At 41.9% G+C, this 23,273-nt stretch overlaps 1 pseudogene; it reads left to right on the top strand.

Annotated features, from left to right (window-relative positions):
• Window positions 1–1,316: 1,316 nt before the first annotated feature.
• On the top strand, window positions 1,317–2,086 carry LOC143751661 (extracellular superoxide dismutase [Cu-Zn]-like; annotated as a pseudogene).
• The last annotated feature ends 21,187 nt before the right edge of the window (window positions 2,087–23,273 follow it).

The following is a 23,273-nucleotide window of genomic DNA, read 5'->3' as shown; positions in this document are numbered from 1 at the left end:
CCTGCCCCTTGTTCTTGATAGGGTACAGCCCCCAGACCTTCATTGGATGCGTCGGTGTGAAGGACAAAAGGTAAATTAAAGTCTGGGTAGGCCAAGATAGGAAAGGTGGTCAACATATTGACAAGGCAAGCAACCACATCACGGTGTTCAGAAGTCCACTTAACTGGTGTCTTTGACGGCAGCTGACCCTTTTTCATACTTTGCTGAGTCGTTCTAGTTTTTACAGGTTTCTCTCCAGACTCATCAGGACTCTCTTGAAGCTTAAACAGTGGCCGGGCTATTCTGGAAAAGTCCTGAATGAAGGACCGATAATAGCCCAAGAATCCCAAAAGAGCTCTTACTTCCCCCACATTCTTTGGTTCCCGCTCCTTCCACTGCATTACTGCTTCCAAGTCTTTGGGATCGACTTGAATGCCCTCACTTGTCACTAAGCGTCCGACATACCTCACTTGGCGCTTAAATAGTTCACACTTCTTTGGTCTTAATTTCACACCATGCTCCCGCAAACGGCAAAACACTCTCTTCAAATCTTTGACGTGATCTTGGAATGTTTTGGAGAAACAGAGAACATCGTCTAAGTAAGGAAAACAGCATTCATCCCTCAGGCCACTCAACACATTTTCCATAAATCTCTGGAAAGCCGCCGGTGCGTTGGAAAGGCCAAAAGGAAGACGGATCCACTCGTACAATCCCCACGGCGTACTGAAAGCAGTCAGGTGCCTAGAGTTCTCTTCAACAAAACCCTGGTGATATGCACTGCACTGCACTGCAATAATGTCAAGCTAAAAGTTTTACTTTAAAGTTCCCTTTTTAAAAGCAGTCATGCCTGCCAGCCAGAGAGCTACGAAAGCCACCAGAGGGCTCTAGTCCTTTTCCATTTCCATAAACCTTTGCCTGAATTAATTATAGTGTGATTACATCCACCTGTGTGTCATTGGCTTGTTAATGTGTAAGCCCCCTGGTGGCCATCATATACACTAATGTAAGGTATGGTATGTACACTTAAGTGGTTTGTTATAAATTCATCAGTGTTTCTGCAAGAAGACCTACAGTTTTAATATACTTTCAAGATTTTAAGTGCAAGTACATGTTCAATACAAATAAGCACAGTTTTTCGCAAGGGTACATGACAATTCAAAAATATACAATTGCTTTTATATGATTTTCCCTTGCAAACCAATCTGGTTGTGCTATTTTACTTAATGCAACTTCAGCTCTCAAAGCTCCCTGGAACAGAGCTTTGAACTTTATCCTATCAAAAATACTAGGTTCTTAAACGGCATGATTTCACTGAATCCAGTCTTCATTGTGGGCTTTAAAGATCAACATGGAGAAAATCATCCTACAAATCCCTCTGATATTGCTGGTGCTGCATATACAAGGAGGAGAGTTCTCTAAAAATCCAGTTTGTTCGATTGCCGTTGCTCCACAGCCGGAAGTCGTGGAGTTCGACAACACAATTTATGCCACTTGTGAAATAACTCCCAGCCCCAATTTACCACCTTACCAGCCGAAAATCTATGGGCAAATCCTCTTCAAGCAGCTCTTTCCCAATGGAGTTTTAGAAGTGAAAATCAACCTCCGTGGTTTGCCTGCCATCGATCATCAAAAGTGTGCCATTGACATCCATCGTTATGGAGACCTCAGTCAAGGCAGCATCACTGTTGGTCCTCATTACAATCCCAATGGTGTTGACCACCCTCATCATCCTTGAGACCTGAGCAACTTTGCTTCTGAGCAAGGAGTTATAAGGCAGTTCCTGAATCTCCCAGAGGCCAAGCTCTTCGGGGCTCATTCCATTCAGGGACGTTCGGTGGTGGTTCATGAGAAGGAGGATGATCTGGAAATGGGGTCAGATGAGGAGAGTGAACTGAATGGGAATTCTGGACAGATAATTGCCCTAGGCGTGATTGGTATTACTAGTCCAAGTCTGTGGCAGAAGACTGAACTGCCCCCAAAGAAAAGCTGTGGAGGACGGCACTGAGTTGGATATTGTGGAAAAGCAGATTCAAATAGGATAATCATGATTTTCCTTGTGTAATCTTTGTCTGTGTCCTACATTAAAGTGATACTTAATACCCTGAAAGTATATCCCTAGAGTTATTGCCGTAACAAACACTTTCAATGCTTTTAAAAGGTCCTGGCATTCAACAATTCATGTTTTTGTTTTGGTCTTTTCAGAGACTTTTTGGCCATAGCTTCCAGTAGTAAATAGCTCCACTCTTAAAAATATATGTAGGGTGAATGCAGGTAAAGTGGACTATCTGGTAAAGTGGGCAGTTTAAGTACTGTGCTCAATGGGTTTTCACTGTTAGAGCATGACAATGGTCTTTAAATCGACATGATTTCTATAAATGATAAAATGGCTTTGGTTGATGCAATATGACACTGGTGGGCAACTCTAATGGTTAAAGGTAGAAAACCCTCTGACACAAGATTTTATTTTCTAAATTATAAGGTTTCTTACTAAATGTATACCAATGTGGGACTGTTCTTGGTTTGTTGTTTAATATTGCTGACCCACTTTGGCTGAATGTGTTAGATAAAGTGAACCCAAAGTTTTGGGTAAAGTGGGTGACCTTAAACCTTCAGCAATTATACTCTAAATTGACATTCACTGGTTATTTTTTAGTTGACATGTATAATCTACTTTTTAGAGAACAAAAATGATTGTGCCGTTAGGAATTTCAAGTCAGATTGAAGAAAGGAAAAAGCAGAAATTAAGATTAGGAATTAAGTTCAATCTTTGGAGTGAAGAAAGGAGGACAGGAGCAAAATGTAGATGCAAAATAACTCTTTAAAATGTGGAGACAATTTGAGTTCAAATTGTTTAGAGAAAACCGACAGATAAGTTTTACAAAGTTACCATTTTAAATGTTCCTTCTATTGAAGATGTTGCACTTGCTGTAGTCACATATTTTTTTTCTAATGTTGTATAGTTAATTTTCATCCAGATTTCTGAATATTCTGATATCCGTATTTCATTAAATTTAATGTCAACATGTTCTATCAGTTTTTTTGAATTGTACACATGCATTGAGTGAACAAATGAATTTTATTCATCATAGTCTAGGCCACAAGCTTTTGGGTTTCTTAAAAATATTGAATGTTTGATAATGTGTGTTAACAAATCATTTTTGATAAATCAGGGATGGCTCACATTACCAGACCAGCTGGCCCATTTTACCTAAAAAGAAATTTGTCTTGAGTGCATGATCTCAAAATGTGTATTGGTATACCTTGAAAATAATGCAAATCAACTGTTAAAATTTAATTATTAGTAGTTGTTTGTTATTCGCTTTGGTACTATATTTTCAAAAGTCTTAGAGCTAATATCACAACAGATCATAAAAAATGCACTTTTTTTTTCAAACCTTTCATGTTTTCAATTGTGTGTACGATAGTCAAAATCACAAAGTATACTTTTCACTACACAAAATAACAGTGTCATCTATATAAAGGTTTCATTCACAGTAGCTGCCTTTCATTATGTTATTACTATCAAACTTTTCATTTGCATCTCTTTTCATTCAGGATAATACATTTGTCTATTATTTAATCCAACCGATCTTAATGGTTAATCAATCATTTGGTACATCTATAGATTTCTATATACAGATTCTGATGTAGATTCTACTTTGTTTGCAGTTTCTGATACAGATACCAAATGTAATGAATTATTTTTATATTATAAGTGATTTTTCTTAGATTATAACCACTTTGGTGTGTGTGTGTGTGTGTGTGTGTGTGTGTGTGTGTGTGTGTGTGTGTGTGTGTGTGTGTGTGTTTCCTGGTAAACTATACATTATGGGGACAAAATGTCTCTACAAAGATGGCAATATACAAAATCCTTGTCCTTGTGGGGACATATACTGTAGGCCCATAAGGAAAATGGTTTATAAATTATACTCCAGTAAGTGGTTTGTTAAACTAAATCTTGATAGAAATAATACTTGTATCATGGATCATTGGTGCTGAGCAAAAATGCGTGTTTGTGTGATGATCCTCGCTGGGTCCGTGAGTTTGAAGCGTTCTTTCAGTTTTTCCGGAGAGCGCGTCGTTCGCGGGAAGTTTAAAAGGTTTACTTGAAAGCAAAGTTGCTGGAAATTCAGGCTGATTCACCCGGAGATAGAAACGAATGAGCACGGAAATGTAACGACTAGAAAAATCGTTACATCTTACACATACATCGAAATCTTACGACTAAAAACGTAAGACAAGACAAGACCAAGAAGTTAGACGTAAGATGTAAGAATTAAGATAAGATGAGCCATCATCCTTGTCTTTTCAGGAAGACTTAGTCCACACCTATTTTGGGGGAAACTTTTAGCGGGAGAGAGATTATTTGTCTCGTTCTGACAGCCTAATTTACATGTTTTATGATGGTATCAGAATTGGTCATTTCTACTCCAAAGGATGGTAAACATAGTATAATACATTTTATCGTACCCTACTATACATATTTATCTAAAGTGAACCGAGAGGTTTAATTCGGTACCATGAAAGGTATGTCTGGAATATACAAAAGTAGAGATATATTCTTACACTTGAATAAAAACGCTTAGTTAAACGCATACTGGGTAAACACCATGCTTTTCCAGTCAGGGGGAAAGGATTGTTTCCCCCCATGCACCAGCTATGACTAGACACCTACCAAGTCACCTGGGGTGCTGATGGCGCAGTGGATAAGACACATGCCTTTGGTGTGAGAGACACAGGTTCGAATCCACTGTGAGACACCAATGTGTCCCTGAGCAAGACACTTAACCCCTAGTTGATCCAGAGGCGTGCAACCTCTGACATATCTAGCAATTGTAAGTTGCTTTGGATAAAAGCGTCAGCTAAATGAATAAATGTAAATAAGTCTATGGGTCCACTAGTTCTAGATTGACAGTTCCTCCTATAGCCAATCAATCAAAGAGGGGAGTTGACATTAAAATAAAAAAAAGGACAAAAACTATAAAAAATAAATCAGATCCATTGCAACTTCCAACTGATCAAGGGCTTAGGGTTTAAACACATTTCAAGGGTTCCTGCACTGGTGGGCACTCGTGCAACACAAGCATAAATGTTGATCCGAGTGAACAAGGAGGGAAGTTAGCGAGGAAAAGGCATAGAAAATTGGCTGTCCTGATGACTGGATTGCTCATGGTGTCAAAAAGTGAAGCCACAGCGCCACCATATTGGTATTTCTTAAAGGGCACCTATTATGCCCCTTTTTACAAGATGTAATATTGGTCTCGGGTGTCCCCAGAATGTATTTGTGAAGTTTCAGCACAAAATAAACCACAGTTAATTTATTATAAGCATTTGAAAATGGCATTTTTGGGGCCTGTTTTAAAAAGAGCTGTTTTGATGTGTACCACCTTAAATGTAAATGAGCTGCATATTCCCACCCTGCCTTTGGATGAGGGCGTAACTTGCATACCTATGGCAATAAACAGTCGGTAGAAGCAGAATGGCTGAGAGTGAGACCCGCTGTTTTGTATGGCATTCAGCCGTACATGTTTGAACCGGAATCAGACCCAGATGATGAAGAGACTCCCTCAGAAGAAACACAAATGAGAATTGACCAGGACGTCTCGGAATGGTTATTTGATACATTTATGTACTTATAGAGTTGTAATCGCGTCCCCTTTGCAATTATGGATGTGTGTAGCACTCCTGTAAGGGAGCACATTTATCAATAAACAGTCAGACGAGATGCTTCATATACAGAGTTTTTACTTAGAATGAATTGTGGCAATAAATGAACAATTATTACACAACAATGCATGAGCTCTATTATTTATATAATGTTATACACAAGTGCATGAGCTCGTATGTACTTCCCCCTTTAAATCAACGCATCCCAAGTTCACCGTGAATAAATTAGTGCACTTAAAGTAGTGCGCATCCTAAAACAGCGACACTCTCTATATTCACAAGCCCCAATCTCACATAAAACACACGTGACAACACAGATCATACATCGACCTTTAACTAAACAGGGCACGTTATATAAATTCAACCGTATACATTTAATCACCCTACCGATACACACATGAACGATTTGCGCGCGAACCGCGTGCTCCCCAGCTGATAACTCTAGCGTTTTACATTGGATTCGGCCCGTATCGCACTTAACCCAACAATACCTAGCAAAAAATAGATTTAGTAACACTAATATTCACATGTGTGCAAATGTACGCTTCATGTACCTGTAAGGGAGCACGTTTATCAATAAACAGTCAGACGAGATGCTTCATTTACAGAGTTTTTACTTAGAATTAAGTGTCTCGCGAGAACTCCCCAACTATTAGTAACCGCACGCGCACGCACGCGCACACGACCAATCAGATACACTCATCCCAAACATGTCATTACATTTTTAACCTCATACGAAATCACTAAAAATATGAATTAATGCAGAACATAAACATTTCAACGTCCTTAACAACATTAATATTTTATAATTATTTAAAGTGATTACTGGATTAAACCTCAGGTGAACACATACAGTCAATCTTGTTCATATTTGACTCAGCATATTACACTCTCCCCCTGTTTTTAAGATGTCATCCCGACATGTAAACACTTATGAGACAATAAACACATTCGACAATCCCTTTATATTTCCATAGATACTTATTATGCAGTACTAATTAGTAGTGTTAATAAGCAAATACCTGGTATTCTGAATACATTGTAATTTTCCCCACATTCTCTCTTTTTTTTCAGTCCATATCAATGGGATGGAAAATGGCATATATAGACAAGAGTCTCAGAGTTACGCAACAATAGTCCATTTGAAGCGTAGGGCGGCTTAACGTGGCTGTGTTCAGAGCCCTAAAACAGTCCATGTTATTTGCTCTCGCACAAAAAAAAATGGCAAAGAGACCTTCAAGGAAGAAAAAGATTCAAAAAGTGTCAAAAATAAAGTCTCAAAGTGATTCCAAGTGTCCACATTTCCAAAACTGCACAACAGTCCTTTTTTTTTTTCAATAGTTTCTCACTATGGGCAATAACAGTCTCTGGGTACTGTTCTGTATAGTGGCATTTCATGCCTTAGACACAGGGACTAGTTATGGGGTGCAATTCATGTGATAGTGCAATTTAAAGTTAATTGCACACATATGAAGGCTGGGGGTAACAAAGGGGTGTTGATGACCAGGGTGTCGCAGCTGTCATCCCACTAGGTGCAAAGTGTGGGTAGTGGTTGTTGCCCACTATTTGCACATTATAGCATGATGGGGACCTAAGATTGTCATAGGTAAAACTTTTTAGGCGGTCGTCGTTTCCTCCTGGTGAACTGGTACCCGTGTTCTCCCTTGGAGGTCCTGTCTCTGGACCCAGGCACTGCAGCTGCTTCCTTATCAGGTGAGTCTTGTTGCATTAGGTCAGCAGTTGGTTCATTTTCATTCGGTCCTTTTCTTATTTCAGGTACAGACTCTGGGAGATCCATCTCTGACTCATCTGTAGGTGACTGTTGCCTTGGTTCCACCACTGGAGAGTTAGTTCGGAGCTCAGAAGGTACAAACTGTGGTGATAACGCATTTCTTTCTTCTAGGCAACACTGCTTTCCTGTGGTCTTATCTGGAAGGGCTCCACTTGAAAGTAGTATTCATCCTCTTCACTTTTATTATCGTCCTCTGGCTCACATTCTCTTCCCCGGGCGGGCTTCAGCTGAGTTCTGCTGTTTTTTGGTTACTGTCCTTGTTTTGGTTTAGTACTTGGGGCTGGTGTGATATCTAGAGGTAGATGGTCACATGGAAGGAGAAGGTTGCAATGTAAAACTCGTGATCTGCCTTTACTCTGTTCAGGTTTTACTTGGTAGACTGGAGCACCATCTGCCACCTGGCGTGTAACAACATGAACCTCATCCTCCCAGAAATTTCTCAGTTTCCCGGTCCCACCTCTTGGAGTCAGGTTTTTTTGGAGGACCCTGCTTCCTGGGAACAGGTCAGTACACCTCACTCGTTGGTCATAATTCCTTTTGTTTCTTTCTGCACACTTGTTTGCCTATTCTCTCGCAATCTCACAAGCTTCCTGCATTCCTTTTGTCCATCTTTCCATGTACTCACTGTAACTTTGGCAGTTATTGTCGGATTCAAGTCCGAACAGAGCATCGATGGGCAACTTTGGTGAGCGTCCGAACAGCAATTGGAAAGGTGAGAAACCAGTCACGTCACATCTAGTACAGTTATAGGCAAAGATCAATTTCTTCAATGCATCTTTCCAATTAGCTTTTTGTCTTTTAGTCAGGTAGTCAAACCCAAACTTCAGGGCGAAATCATTGAATAACCGGTCAGCGACTGTTTTTGCCGATTTTGAGGTGGTGGCATATGCCTGGGCAGTTCTTTTGAATTGTGTTGGTAACACCAGCTGTTTTCGTTGTGATGTCTGGCGGAACAGGATGCCATGTTCATCTAACTTCAGCTTTTCCCACTCTCTCAGAAGAACTTTGGCTGGCGAGTTGACTGAACGCCACTGCTGAGGAGGTCTAGATCCTGCTTGTAAGTGTTCACTTATTACTCTGATGTCCTTGTCATCCTTTTGTGCTTGTCTGATTTCCTCTTTTGACAGGGGTTTGAGGTGTCCCTCATTTTTCTCCACACTTGCCAGTAAACTCTGACAGGCTACTACAAAATTCACATCTGGATTCCCTTGGGTCTCCACAGCTTGGATCACGGCTCCCACACAGTCAGGTGAAAACTGCTCAGTACATTCTCTCATCGTCGTTTCCAGATCCCCTGGCATCCTGGAGAGTGAGTCAGCATCTATGTTTTCTTTACCTGGACGGTAGCGGATGGTGAAGTAAAAATCTGCGAGCTCTGACACCCACCTACACCCGGTGGCGTTCAACTTCGCAGAGGTCAGGACATAGGTCAATGGATTATTGTCACTGAAAACTGTAAAGGTTGGAGCATAGTACAGGTAGTCTCTGAACTTTTCAGTGATGGCCCATTTCAGAGCTAAGAATTCCAACTTTCCACTGTGCAGATGGTAATTTTTCTCAGCTGGCGTCAAAGTCCGAGAACCATAGGTATTTACTCTCAGCTTGCCATTCTGCTTCTGGTATAAAACAGCTCCCAACCCTTGGTTGGACGCATCCGTATGAAGGATGAACGGTTGAGAGAAGTGGGGGAATCGCAGGATCGGAAGTTGAGTCAAGCAGTTAATCAACTTTTCTAGTATCTCCTGATGTTTTTCTGTCCCCTCAATTAATTTACTTGACGGCACCACATGATTTCATTTGTTATTTCTTACTTTGTGTCTCCCCTTTCTCTGTGGTCCAGCACCTTCAGTGTTACTTTTTAGCAGGTCATAGAGGGGACTGGCAATTCGGGAAAAGTCTTTAATGTATTGCCGATAATAGCTTTGCAGGCCCAAAATCTTGCGTAGTTCCCCCACCGTGCTTGGTGTCTGTTCCTTCAGTGCCGTTACAGCGACGGTGTCTGCGGGATCAATACGACTGCCTTCAGCTGACACAATTCTCCCCAGATATCGCACCTCTTTCTTAAAGAGCTCACATTTTCTTGGTTTTATCTTGACTCCACGGGACTGTAACCTCTGCAGTACTTTCTTCACCGCTTCCACTTGTTCATCGAAGGACTCAGTGAAGACTAGGATGTCGTCTAAGAACGGTATGCAAATTTTGTCTCTTAACCCTTCCAGGCTCTCTTCCATAAACCGTTGGAACGCTGCAGGTGCATTCATAAGGCCGAAAGGAATACGAATCCATTCGTATAGTCCCCACGGGGTTGCGAATGCAGTCAGGTACTGGCTCTCTGGGGACATGAAACCTTGGTGGTAGGCCTTCCCTTGATCTAGCAGTGAGAACCACGCATTACCTCCCAGCCCGTCCAGGATATCCTGCACCCTGGGTATTGGCCGGCCGATCAGGGATTGTTTTGCTGTTCAGGTCCCTGTAATCGATACATAGCCTGAGGCTGCCATCCTTCTTACGGACGCAGACAATCGGGGACGAGTAAGGGGAATGAGACTTGGCCACCCACCCTTGAGCAATCAGGTCATGTAAGTAGTCCTTCATCTCTTGATACAACGGTTTGGGGACTGATGTGTATGTGCGGGTGTAGTAAAACTCAGCGTGGGTGTAGGAAGAAGAAGACAGGGTCGGCGCTGGTGCTTCCTTTTTAGTTAGATCAGTCAGCGGCCTAGCGAGGTCCGAATAATTAGGTACAAACCTCCTGTAATATCCCGCTAGCCCCAGGAACTGTCTAACCTCCTTTTTGGTCTTAGGCCTCGGACAGGTCGCAACCCTGCCGTCTTATCAATTTGGGGACGCACCTGTCCGTGACCCAAGTGGAAGCCCAGATACCTTACTTCCACACGCCCAATCGCACACTTCTTTGGGTTGGCCGTGAGCCCAGCCCTTCTCAGCGTCTTCAGGACAGCCCGCAAATGCTGCATATGACGCTGCCAATCGTTACTATAGATGATAATATCATCCAAGTAGGCAGCGGCATATGCAGCATGCGGCCGGAGAATTTTGTCCATCAGATGCTGAAAAGTCGCCGGAGCCCCGAACAAGCCGAAAGGAAGGGTGACAAATTGGTGTAATCCAAACGGCGTTGTGAAAGCTGACTTTTCTTTAGACATGGGAGACAAGGGGATCTGCCAATAACCCTTTGTTAAGTCCAGTGTCGAATAAAAACGAGCAGTACCCAGCCGATCAAGCAATTCGTCAACCCTCGGCATTGGATAAGCATCAAACTTAGACACCGCGTTCACCTTTCTATAGTCCACACAGAAACGGATCGAGCCGTCGGTTTTAGGAACTAAAACTATCGGGCTCGCCCAGTCACTGCTGGACTCTTCTATTACCCCCATATCCAGCATAGCCTCTAATTCGTTCTGAACTACCTTTTTTTTGTGTTCAGGTAAACGATACGGGCGGCAGCGCACCACCACCCCCGGATCCGTCTCAATGTGGTGCTGAATGAGGTCCGTTCGACCAGGCAGGGGAGAGAACACATCAGCAAATTCAGCTTGAAAATTTTTAATGTCAGTGAGCTGGGAGGGTGAGAGGTGATCTCCGCCAAGAGCCATCGCGAGAGATTGTGGTTTTGTGTTCGCTTCTTGCCCGAGATCCTCCTCTCCGCTCACTACCGTCGCCAGCATCACTGACTCTGCCTCAACCCACTTTTTGAGGAGGTTGAGGTGATAAATTTGATGTGCCCCGCCCCTATCTGTTCGAACTACCTCATAGTTGAGATCGTTAACCCGCCGTGTGACCTCAAAAAGTCCTTGCCACTTTGCGAGTAATTTAGAGCTAGAAGTAGGGAGTAATACAAGCACTTTATCTCCCGGTGCAAATTGACGAAGTCTAGCCCCCCTGTTGTACAGCTGACTCTGTCTGTCCTGGGCCTGTAACAAATTCTCCATTGATAGCCGCCCCAAAGTGTGGAGTTTTGTTCTCAAATCCAAGACATACTGAATTTCGTTCTTACTAGCGGACGGTCCGTCCTCCCAAACCTCTCTAAGAACGTCCAACACCCCGCGGGGCTGACGCCCATAGAGAAGCTCGAAGGGGGAAAACCCCGTGGAGGCTTGGGGAACCTCGCGTACAGCGAACAAGAGGGGTTCTAGCCACTTATCCCAATTTTTGGCGTCTTCGTGAACGAACTTTCGAATCATGGACTTTAAAGTGTGATTAATCCGTTCCACTAATCCGTCTGTCTGTGGGTGGTAGACGCTAGTGCGAATCGATTTAATGCCCAATAATTCATAGAGTTCGCGAATAGTTCGTGACATAAACGCCGTGCCCTGATCGGTGAGAATCTCCTTGGGGATTCCCACCCGGGAGATTAATGAAAAGAGCGCGCTCGCAACACTTTTGGCAGAAATGTTACGGAGCGGGACTGCTTCAGGATACCGCGTTGCGTAATCCACCAGGACTAACGCAAAGCGGTGCCCACGTGCTGACCGTTCCAATGGCCCGATGAGGTCCATACCAATTCGTTCGAAGGGGACCTGCATTAGCGGAAGGGGGCACAATGGTGCTTTTGGATTGGCCGGTGGATTCACCAACTGACATTCACGACAAGACGCGCACCACTTGCGCACATTCTCGTGAATGCCCGGCCAGAAGAACCGGGCCATGAGACGGTTTAGTGTCGCCGTTTGACCTAAATGCCCGGCCATTGGATTACAGTGAGCCGCCTGAAAAAGCATTTCCCAGCGGCTTTTAGGAACTAACGACTGCGTTGTATCCTCCTTTGACTGGGTGTCCTGGGTCACCCGATACAACTTATCTTTTAAAATAGCAAAATAGGGATAAGAGAGCGGTTGGTCTGGGAGGAGTGTCTGGCCGTCGATAGAACGGACCTGATTAAACGCATGTTTTAACGTCTCGTCCTGGGACTGCTCCAGGGGAAAATCATCGCGCTCTGTGAGGATAGTTCTCTCCAGAGTACTCCGTTCCCCTGCAGCAGGCGCCAGAGGTCCCGGCTCAGCATCTCCCACCTGAACAACCGCTGTCTTTCCCTTGCTTTTCTTTTCCCAAGAGGCATCCGCACATAAAGACCCCAATAATTTACTAAAAGCAGGCCAATTTGTTCCCAGAATTAGCGGATGCCGGAGGTGCGGGTTAACTGCTACCTCTACGCTATGCTTTTGTCCCCTAAATTGAATTACCACAGGTATTATAGGATAACTTACCACCACCCCATGCACACACCGCACCTTAACCATGCGGCTGTCATCCAATGCCCCAGGTTGAATCAGGCTTTGATGAATGGAGGTTTGGTTGCAGCCTGAATCCACCAAAGCCTGATAAGTACCCCCCTTGATACTCACTGGTATCTGGTACAGGCCAGCTTGATCGGGGGCAGCCTGTGGCGCGTCGGGAACCCGGATCAGTGTCCCCACCTCCATCACCGGACACCGGTCGATAAAGTGTCCCGGGTCCCCGCAGCGCCAAGAGGCCGGCCCAGGCCTCCCCGCCGCCCCAATGGTGGGAAGCGGGTCAAGGGATTGGCGTGGAGAGCGCAGGGCCGCCGGAATCGGGGCGGAGTGGTCGCCGGACGCAGCCCCCCTGGGTGGGTCCCTGAATGCGGGGACAGGCTCTGCGGAGCCCCCGTTCTCCACCTCGGCGCCGGCCGGGACATCAGCCCCCCACAAGACCTGGGAAGGGGGACAGGTTTGGGGAGAGAAGGAGACGAGAGAGAGAGAGAGGGGGAGAGAGAGGCAGATGGAAGGGGCTCGCCGACCCCTGGGCACGCCACCATGTGATCCTCCTCCAGGTGGATGGCCTGGTCCAGCGACGTCGGGCGGTGGCACTGGACCCACTGTGCGGCCTTCTTGGGCAGTTTGGAAATAAATTGTTCCAGTACCACCTTGTTGATCACGTCCTCGACGTCGCCTCCGTAGCAGGAGCCATCTGCGGCAGGAGTCCCGGAGCTGTTGCGCCATGACGAAGGGTCGGCAGGACTCTTCCAGGCTCAGGGATCTGAACCGCTGGCGATGTTGTTCAGGGGTCCGGCCGACCCGCTGAAGAATGGCGCGCCTCAGGTCTTCATAGACCAGGAGATTCTGGACTGGCAGTTGGTGGGCGGCTATCTGCGACTCTCCCGATAGCAGTGGGATGAGTCGCATGGGCCAGTCCGCTCGGGGCCATCCCCGGGCCTCGGCCGACCTCTCAAAAAGGTCCAGGAATGCCTCCGGATCATCCTGGGGTCCCATCTTATTGAGAGGCAGGGGCGGGGCCGAGGCCGTAGCTGGATCGGGGACGGCCCGAATCTCCCGGTCGAGCCAGCTCCGGGACAGCTCGCGGTCTTCTTGCTGGCCTTGGAGAAGCATCTGGAACCGGTGGTCTTGCTCCTCCTTTACAGCCAGCAGGGCGTGGTGTTGTTCCCTGTGAAGACCCGCGAGCGTTTGGATGAGGTCCGCAAATGGCGTTCCTGGCGGGTTCTGCATGGCGGCGGCAGTCTTCTTCTTCCCGGGTTTCGGCACAAGTGTAGTAAAACTCAGCGTGGGTGTAGGAAGAAGAAGACAGGGTCGGCGGGAATAGGGACTCGCACTTTATTTATAAAGAAAACAAAAGAAAACAAAAGGTGCGCTCGTGCGCTTTCACCGTAGTGAAACACTACAGTATAAAATACAAAAACACTTCTCCACGATCACTCAGTCCGTTTCGCCCGTGTGTGCTGCGGGTCGCGTGCGAGTCCCAGCTCTCTCTCCCGCTCTCTCATTCCCGGCAGCTTATATGCGGTCTCCACGCCGATCACTGCAATCAGACACAGGTGTTCATCATCTGCACTTGACCTACTTACTCACCGCACAGCTCGCTGACTCGTCTCTCGCTACAGACTTCGCAAAACCACGCCCCCCTCGCCACAGCGGGCAACAGGGGTCTTATCGTTTAATAAGATACTCAAATGCAAACCTGGGACACAGCCAATATCGTCGTCTGACCTGGAAAAGGCGTGACACTCTTCACGTAACATCCTCTTGACTTGTTGTTGTTGGGGCGGAGTTAAATGGCTCACATCCACTGGAGGGTCCCATCGATCTGTATTGGGAGATGCCTCAGTGATCTCTGGTAGGAACTGCGTAACAGATGCTGTGGCTTCACACTTTGCATTTGATATTGGTAAAACAGACTTAACTGGCTGCAAAATACCTAGCTCTGTTCTACCACCCAGCGTGATGTCGTGATCTGTTCCATTCTGCACATTGATTGTAATTATTGAGCGGGCCCCTTTTTCCAGAAGGAAGAGAGTATCGAAGAGTTCAAGGCCATCTGGATACATCGGGTTAATGTGTGGCTCAAACAGTAGCACCGTATCTTGTTTCACGTGAGGCATTTTTACCAGACACTGAATTTGCATAATGGTGTGCTTCTCTATGTTCACAGGTTCCTTCCTGGTTCTTACTATGTACTTGCTGAGCCTCTCAGCAGTCACCAAATAGATGAAGGTATGTACACTTTTCTTCTTTATGCTAGGGAAAGCACTTCTGACAGTTCTGTACAAACAAGCATTAGTCACATCAAGGGATCCACTTCCGCTTTGTCTCATTATTTGTTCTATCACGTTATACCCGACGATAGGTCTGGGCAATTCTTGGCCCTTCAAAACAAGCACAGGAATGTTTAACTCTTTCACATTGGTTACAGGGGATGCCAGTTTGAAAGTCAACTCCACCCATCCACTGTATGGCATGTTCGCTCCATTTGCTGCCACCAGGCGCAGACTGTCTGGCACTTCGGTCGCCTCGGAAATATTTCTCAGTGTCACTTCAGGAGCATATTTGGCTTTCCACTTCTCGTCTATAATGCATACTTGGGAGCCTGTATCCCATAATCCTTCAGTCTTTTTTCCCTGTAGATAACAGGTAACAAGGCACTGTTTTCCCACTAAGGATGTAATGGCAGACTGCTGGTTAACTTGACAGGGGGCAGTTAAAATACTATTAAGCGTACTATCAAGCGGCTTGGACTCAAACTGTCTCTGATGGCCAATGCTACATTTCTCACGTTTTGGGGACTTCTCTGCCGCTCGGGTCACCCCCTGTCCCTTGGAGGTAACCCGCTCCTGTTTAACGGAGCTCCACGCTGAGGTCTGGCTCCTTTAAACTTACAGCCAGCTGAGAAGTGCTCGCTGCTTCCACAGTGGTAACAATGGGTGCAAGGTTCTTCTGCGTTGCGCTGCTGGCAATGGAAACATTGTCCGGCTCGTGAGGGACGGGACTGGCGGAATGGATAGGGGTGCTGTCGGGGTGGCTCCATATACTGCTGGGGATAATACTGTGGTGCTGCAAAGTTTGATGGCTGAGTTACATAGTTGACGGACATGGGGTGCTGCTGAGAAGGATACACATACAGATGTCCATGGTGCATCTCTATCATTGAATAATGTTGACGTGACTGGAGAGAATGTTCTGGTGGAACAGTGGACAACTGAACTGGGTTTGCAGGTGGGGGAGGTATTTTCTGTTCCCTCACCTGTTGTTGGCTTTGTGAGAACTGGTGTGGAGACATGTATGGGCTTCCCTGCCGTTGGTATGTAGTCGTCTCGGGTTTCCAGGTCTGATGCTCTTGGACTTGTGTCCATCCTGATGTCTGTTGGGACACTGCTGATGCTGGGTCTTTGTCGTAAACTGCAAAGCACTGCTGAGGGACAGGTAAGGGCTGCTGGATAGATTCTTTAATCTGTATGATATCATCACTCAGGCTTTTTAGTTGTGACATTAAATCGAACTTCGACTGTTTGGACTGAAGCTTTTGTTCAGGGGTAGGCTCATTCAACTGTACAGCATGAACAGTACCATTTTTTTCAAATTTTCACTTATTTTGTCTTTCAGATTCATTGGAACAAGCTACATTGAGTTTCTCCAGCAACACTTCGTCTGGAACAGCGGGGTCTGAAAGGTATGGTTGAAGGTGGCTTTGGATGCGGTCGTTTTGTAATCCAGTCAGGACGGTGTGCAAGAACATATTCTGAACTAGGGCGGGATCATATTTCAACCCGGAGTCATCCTCCTGAGAAGCAAACAGAATTTTCTGTCTCAGGTCAAGAGCTCGAATTAGGAAGCTTTGTGGGGTTTCTCTAGCCTGCTGAGCTTCTTTGGTGAGCTGTTTATATAATTCAGTCGCATTTTTCTCCTGATAATGAGAACGAAGTATCCGCCTTAGCGTCGGGAGTGTCAGCCCCGCCTTCCCCTCAAGATAGCTCCGCAGCTGAAGCCCTGGTGTGATAGCCCTGATGACAGAATCTACTATTTCCTGTCCTAGCCCTGCAAAGCCCAGGGTCAATCTTAGAACAGCTCGTTCTGAGACATTGCTTATGATTTATTGAGATTGTAAAAAAAAAACAGTGGATGGATTTTTATCATTCTAGGGTGGTTTTGCTCACACACTGCCAACACACATTTATGTTCAAACACCATGTAAAAGTGAATTTTCCATAATAGGTGCCCTTTAATATTACCTCTCATTCCATGGTTATTTGTTTATAATAACAAATTATTATTTTTAATAAATAAAAAAATCGTGATTTTCCCCTGCTTATTAAAAGTTATTTAAATCTTTATTGTAGTAGCGAATATTATATCAGCTAACAGACGAGAAACTTCATTTGTATTACAGATGATGGTTCGAGAACTCTGAATACAGAAGTATGCTTTGTAAGGCATGCGCAACCAATATAATTCGCCATGAACAGAGCAACTTATTAATGCTGACTGCGTATGGGCCTTTATCCAAGCATTTATACTGTTGCACTGAGCAAGATGATGCATGATTTACCTTTTTAATATAAAATATTTCAATTTAGTATAGGGGATTGTATGTATTGTAATATTGCATGTATATTCAAATCAATTTCTGCTAATTGGGTTAAAATGCAAAGGTCTGCGCTCAAAAAAAAAAAAAAAGATTATTGACAGGAGATATTGACAAACGTTTTGGCTCTTTGCCTTCATCAGTGTATTGATTGCTAATTGGGTTAGACTAAACCCTAGGGTTAGACTAATCCATGACCCTTTTCACATTTCCGGGCTTCTCGGAATCAGAACTTGTAAAACTTGGAAAGTGGTGAATGAGAGAGTACATTAAATATCTTTTTCATGTTCAAATTTGCTCACATAGAAAAAGAAAAACTACACAATAGTGTTTCCCACACTTTTCAAAAGAGGAGAATATCTGAAGAGAGAAAGATGTCAATTTTGCCATCAGTCCCACAGCCACTGTATTAGAAACACCTTCACAGCAGCGTTACCTAGTTGTTGTTTTTTTGTTGTTGTTTTTTTTTTGTATGTTGATGCAAAGGATACAAAGTATAGTGTTATAAATGTCCATGATAATAAAAAAATGAAAATATAAGGATTTCCAGGATTTGCGATGCCGAGATGACAGTTAAAACATGTCATCCCAGTCTTTGAAAAAGTTCCATAATCACAGATTAAATATGACTTTTAGAGAAAAAGAGCCAAGAAGAGAGGGCAGGCTACGTCGGAAACACCTTAAAAGGGTCATGGAAGACTTGGCAGCTCTCCAGTTGATGACAACAGAAGAGAGTTTGACTTCGGCAGTGAACTGTTTGAGTATAAAAGACTGATGAGAAGACTGAACAAGGAGATACTGATTTAGCGGTATCTCTCGACGCCAGAAAACCAGCTGATTGTACCTTTAATTTATACCTTGCTTTATATTGTAACTTTGCTATTAGTTTTGGTTTAACTTTTATTTTTGGAATATTAATAAACAACTATTATACTAATTGCAAGCAATTGTCTACCAGTATTGTTGTTAATAAACCTTGAGCAAGAACTAAACCACAGAGGAGTCTTCTGAACAAGTTGTAAGTACCATTTGAACGCTTATGATTTAGGTCAGATTTGACTTGCTCTACCTAACCTGAGGATAATAAATAATAAGGTTAAAGGTGTAAGGTTAAAGCACACACCGTAAAACAATATATATGCTCATGTGTATAGCAAATAATTGCATAGCTATGGAAATAACTTGGCAGATAATAGACTGATAAATGAATCAATGAATTAAAATTAAAAGTCAGCTCTTCTCTTAAGATTGTACAAAAAGCATGACAAAATAAATATTTCTCAAAAAGAAAGTACTCAAGATCTCATAAATTAACAAAGTCTAAAATAAACAGTCAAATTTATAGTAGGAACTTTTGAGCAGTTGGTTTAAGAAGCATAGAACACTGCCACACATCACAATCATAAGCATACGGTGGCTTTTATCTTTTTAGAGTTTATTTGCCCTTTCACACCTTATTTTTCTGTGACTGTCTGTGAAAATGGGATTGGGATTTTTTTCAGGTTTAGCTTATTTCTGGGTACAAATCTGTCCCTAAAATATGGTTAACCAAAGAAAAAAGTAAACAAATCAATCAATCAATTTTTTGAAAGTTGCTGAAGCTTGTTTACTCATTCTCACTTGTTAAGCTACTAAACAGGGATTTTAACATCAATGTCATAGAAGAACCAGTCCTCCAGACATTTTTACTTCTGCCTTCAAAGACAATTAAATAACAGTCCAATTACATGTGAAATATAGGCTTGTCCGGTTTGGGACAGAGCCTGTAGAAATGGTTTCTTGAAAAAGAAGAACTGTCAGATATTCACTTATGTGAGATGAATATCTGCTATAAGAACTGGAGTCAAGCATTCATTCTGCCTTTATTTCACACAGGGTCTATTCCAGGACTGATCCCAGCAATGTTGCTAGGGGAAATTAGGAATAATTTTGTACAGTATTGTAAACATGGATAATGTAACACACTAACAGTAGATAGTGTAATTCTTGTTTTTATTCTTTTTTTTTAAATACATTTTTACAAAAGAAAACGTTACAATATAAATTTGCATGGGTAAATCCCAGCGTTTTCTCTAGTTTATTCTAGTTTATTTGAGAAGTTCCACAGATTCTTGGACATTGGTTACTGTATTTTTGTGAGCTTTCAGGCCGGTTCACCTAAAACACCTTTCAAGCCGTCCTGCATTGAGATGTAAATGACTGTGGGGGGATGAGCTCAATCCACACACACATGAAGTGACCTATGTTAGAATATCAAGGATAGTAATGAGTTATGGTCAAATCATTCAATAATTTATACCACAGTCTTGAATATCTTTTATTTTTAGAGTTTATTTGACGTTTATTTGATATTGACGTGAAACCAGTTAACAGTTAAAAAGATAATTGAAGTAATTTTCAAACTAAAGTAATACACTACACATATTAGTCAAAACTGCGTGTAAAATATTGTTAAATACAACATTGTTCACAAACAAACCCTATAAACACTAAAAGGGCTGTATTATGCAAGCCAGGCCAGTAGTTGATGTCGCTTTGTCAAAAAAACAACAACCCGCAAACACGTAATACTCATGAACGTGTGAAAATATGATCATAAGTACGCATGTGAACATGTTATATGCTTGTGCTTGACCAGCCTGATCTCATCAAAATGCATCTCTATAGCACGCATTGTTTATCGTACAATTTTTACACGAAAATTCTTATTTTACGTGCATATGATACGCACTTTATTGCGTATAATACACACACACCCCACACCACTAATCCTAACCAAACGTATAATACATGTGTACCCCACACCACTACTAAACCTACTCTAAACCTACCCATGCGAATCATATGCATGTAAAAACTCCTTTTCACGTATAAATTGCACGATGAACACAATGAGTGCTATAGAGACATGGAATGACGTACCATTTTCACAAATTCACATTTATGTTGTTTACATGCAGATAGTAAAGGCATCGTTTTCAAAACCTTGCACTTTTAAACTCGTTTTTAAAGGCTTTTTAAAGGCCAAAATGGCATTTTCGTGAAAATAAACGGCCAAAACGCATGAAAAGTTTTTCAGTTGAAAATGATGTCGTGTAAACAGACCCTAAAGCGTGTACTATTTATCCCACTTTAGTTTTGTTAATTGTTCATTTGAGTAGGCCTTTTTATCATATATACACTTTTTTCTGGTTTACTGTGTTCACAGAAGCACTGCGGGTGCTTGATGTAACGGTGTGTGAATCCGCATGTTCTGTTGTTTATCCTGCTATTTGCACATGTAAATCTACATTTTTGAGGTATTTGAATGGGTCACAGACACTTCATTCCATTTAATTATAATCTAACATTCAAATCATGCAAGTTAACTGATGATTACTGGTTAACAAGCATCAGCTGTGAGTCAGAAAAACATGTTAAATGAACATCCCTACTTCATATATTTCAACTGAACCAACTAAAAATGTTCAGTGCAGCAAGTCAACATAACATTTTGAGATTGACCTCCAAAATCTTTACAGTGTGTTTGTGATGGCAAGAAATGTACAAAGCAGCCACACTGGTATCGTTCTTTACCATCCAACTGGGGGCCGAGTTCATTTTGATTAATAAAATAATTATTCTGCATTAAATCATAGAAATCGTTACCTTAAAGAGCTATTTTTGTCATAATCCCTAAAGGGACTGCATAACAAAGCATAGAAAGTATCTTTGAAGAGAGAGCGTTAATTAAGACAAATAATATTAAGAATGATAAGAGGCGTCTTCTTGCCTCTGCTTTTGAACTGTTGCCGCCGGGCTGTCTGTATTTTTTACCCGTTATATGTAAAAAAAGATTCAAAAGTCTTTCCTCAAAAAATTTATTTTTTTAATTTTTGATAACTGATGGTTTGGTCATTCTCTTTTTAATATTATATTGTATATGTTTATCTATGCATATTGTGATCTCTGATGCCTGTGTGAACATTATATATATAAGGCTTGTGCACAATTCATAATTGAATTGAGAATGACTCCTAAATTCAAATTCAATTCTTGAATTTGAATTGAATTTGAATTGATGTCAAAAACAGGATCTACAATTACAATTCAAATTTGAATTAAAGGAAGCAGAATTGCAATTCAAAACAAATTCTAAGAAATTCATATAGATATTTTAAGTGAAGTGTTTAACAATGAAGCTTTACAGTATATGTCACATATGATTGCATTACATATTCTATAAATTATATTAGTTTGAATTACTTGTACAGATTAAATTAACAGGAAATATTTTCCCCCAGCAATGAATGTTAAAAGCTCTAGTCACAGAACACATAATTAAGTTTGATTTATTGTAATTGTAATTTTGTGGAACATGATAGAACATGACTCAGAACATGATAAAACATGACTCCCAAAATTACTTTAGTAAATCTTTAGAAGGAAAAAAAACAATTTTAGGTGGACATTTGTTATATAGGGTTAGGCTATATATATATATATATATATATATATATATATATATATATATATATATATATATATATATATATATATTAGAACAAAATGTATGCAGGGTTGAGGAGTGAGTTAACTGTAATGAAATTATGTTATTGAATGACAAAATGAATGTAATTGTATTTAGTTGTAGCCTATTACTGAGGTTAAATGTGTAATTTAATTAGTTACTAATCAAATAAAAAGGAAACTGATTCACATTGATATAGTAATCCAAATAAAAAAAATCCAAACCACATTCATAAAGGGTAACTTATAACAGTAAGCAATTACATTTCCAAAGTAACCTTCCTAACGCTGAATGTATGTGAGATTCAACATATTCTTTCTGTTGTGTGACTAGGGTGACCACCCGTCACGCTTTGTGTTGTACCGCACAGCATTTTCACCCCTTGTCCCCCACGTCGCATATTGAGAAAATATCCCGCATTTTTATCAGTCTGTTTGTTTTTAATTATCATATTAAGAAAATGTGCATGCGTTCTTTTGCCTTTTTAAGAAAGCATTTTATTTATTCTTTTTGCGCCGTAGTTTTTCACCTATATTTAACAGCGCTTCGTCAGAAGTACAAATACAACAGCCATTTTTAAAATCATATCCAATGGTTGTAAAGAAAGGAGTAAACACGGTCACTAGTAGGTTGTCAATCAAAATGTTGAGCGGGGATTCGTTCCATGTGTCCCCTGTCAGAAAACAAATTGATAATTGGGTAAATTAAAATTTTAATTTAACAGAATTTATCAACTTATTGCCTGCTGTAGTTGTTTTAATTCACATCCTTTCTAAAAATATGAAAGTGTTTGGTGTAATATATTCTTAATATATAAGGCTGTCAATAAACTAATTTCATGTTGTTTTATATTTTATTTGTTCATTATTTATTTTGTTGGATTTTAGTTGGACTTAGTCAGAACTGTTGCAGAAATAGTGATCTGCATGATGGCTGCTGCCTTGCTCAGTGATGTTGAATTAAAATAGCAAGTAAAATAAAGACATGTTATGTTACAAATGTTTTTATAAAGTTAAATGGACATTATATAACAGTTTCAAGTTATGTTTTAGTGTTGGTAACATGTCCCACATTTGGTTTGTTTGATGGTGGTCACCCTATGTGCGACTGTGTAGAATTTCTTAGAATTGCCATGAATTTAAATCCCCTTCTTGTCATTAAAATTAAAATTCAACTTCCTGTGGGGCGGAGTCAATTCAATTCAAATTCATGAATTGAATGGAGGCCAATTCTGAAATTCTGAATTTTGCACAAGCCTGATATATATATATATATATATATATATATATATAAAAGATATATAATATAACTTAAATATATATATAAAGTTACATAATGAAGACAGACTTCACTGCCAGTTCACTTCACTGTTCTCACACACACACACACACACACACACACACACACACACACACACACACACACACACACACACACACACACACACACACACACACACTGCAGGCTATAAGTCCC

This window comes from Siphateles boraxobius, unplaced genomic scaffold (genome assembly GCF_051911475.1).
Source record: "Siphateles boraxobius isolate OS27281-9 unplaced genomic scaffold, OSU_SipBor_1 26, whole genome shotgun sequence".
Classification (NCBI taxonomy): Eukaryota; Metazoa; Chordata; class Actinopteri; order Cypriniformes; family Leuciscidae; genus Siphateles; species Siphateles boraxobius.
This window is presented reverse-complemented; position numbering and strand designations above follow the sequence as displayed.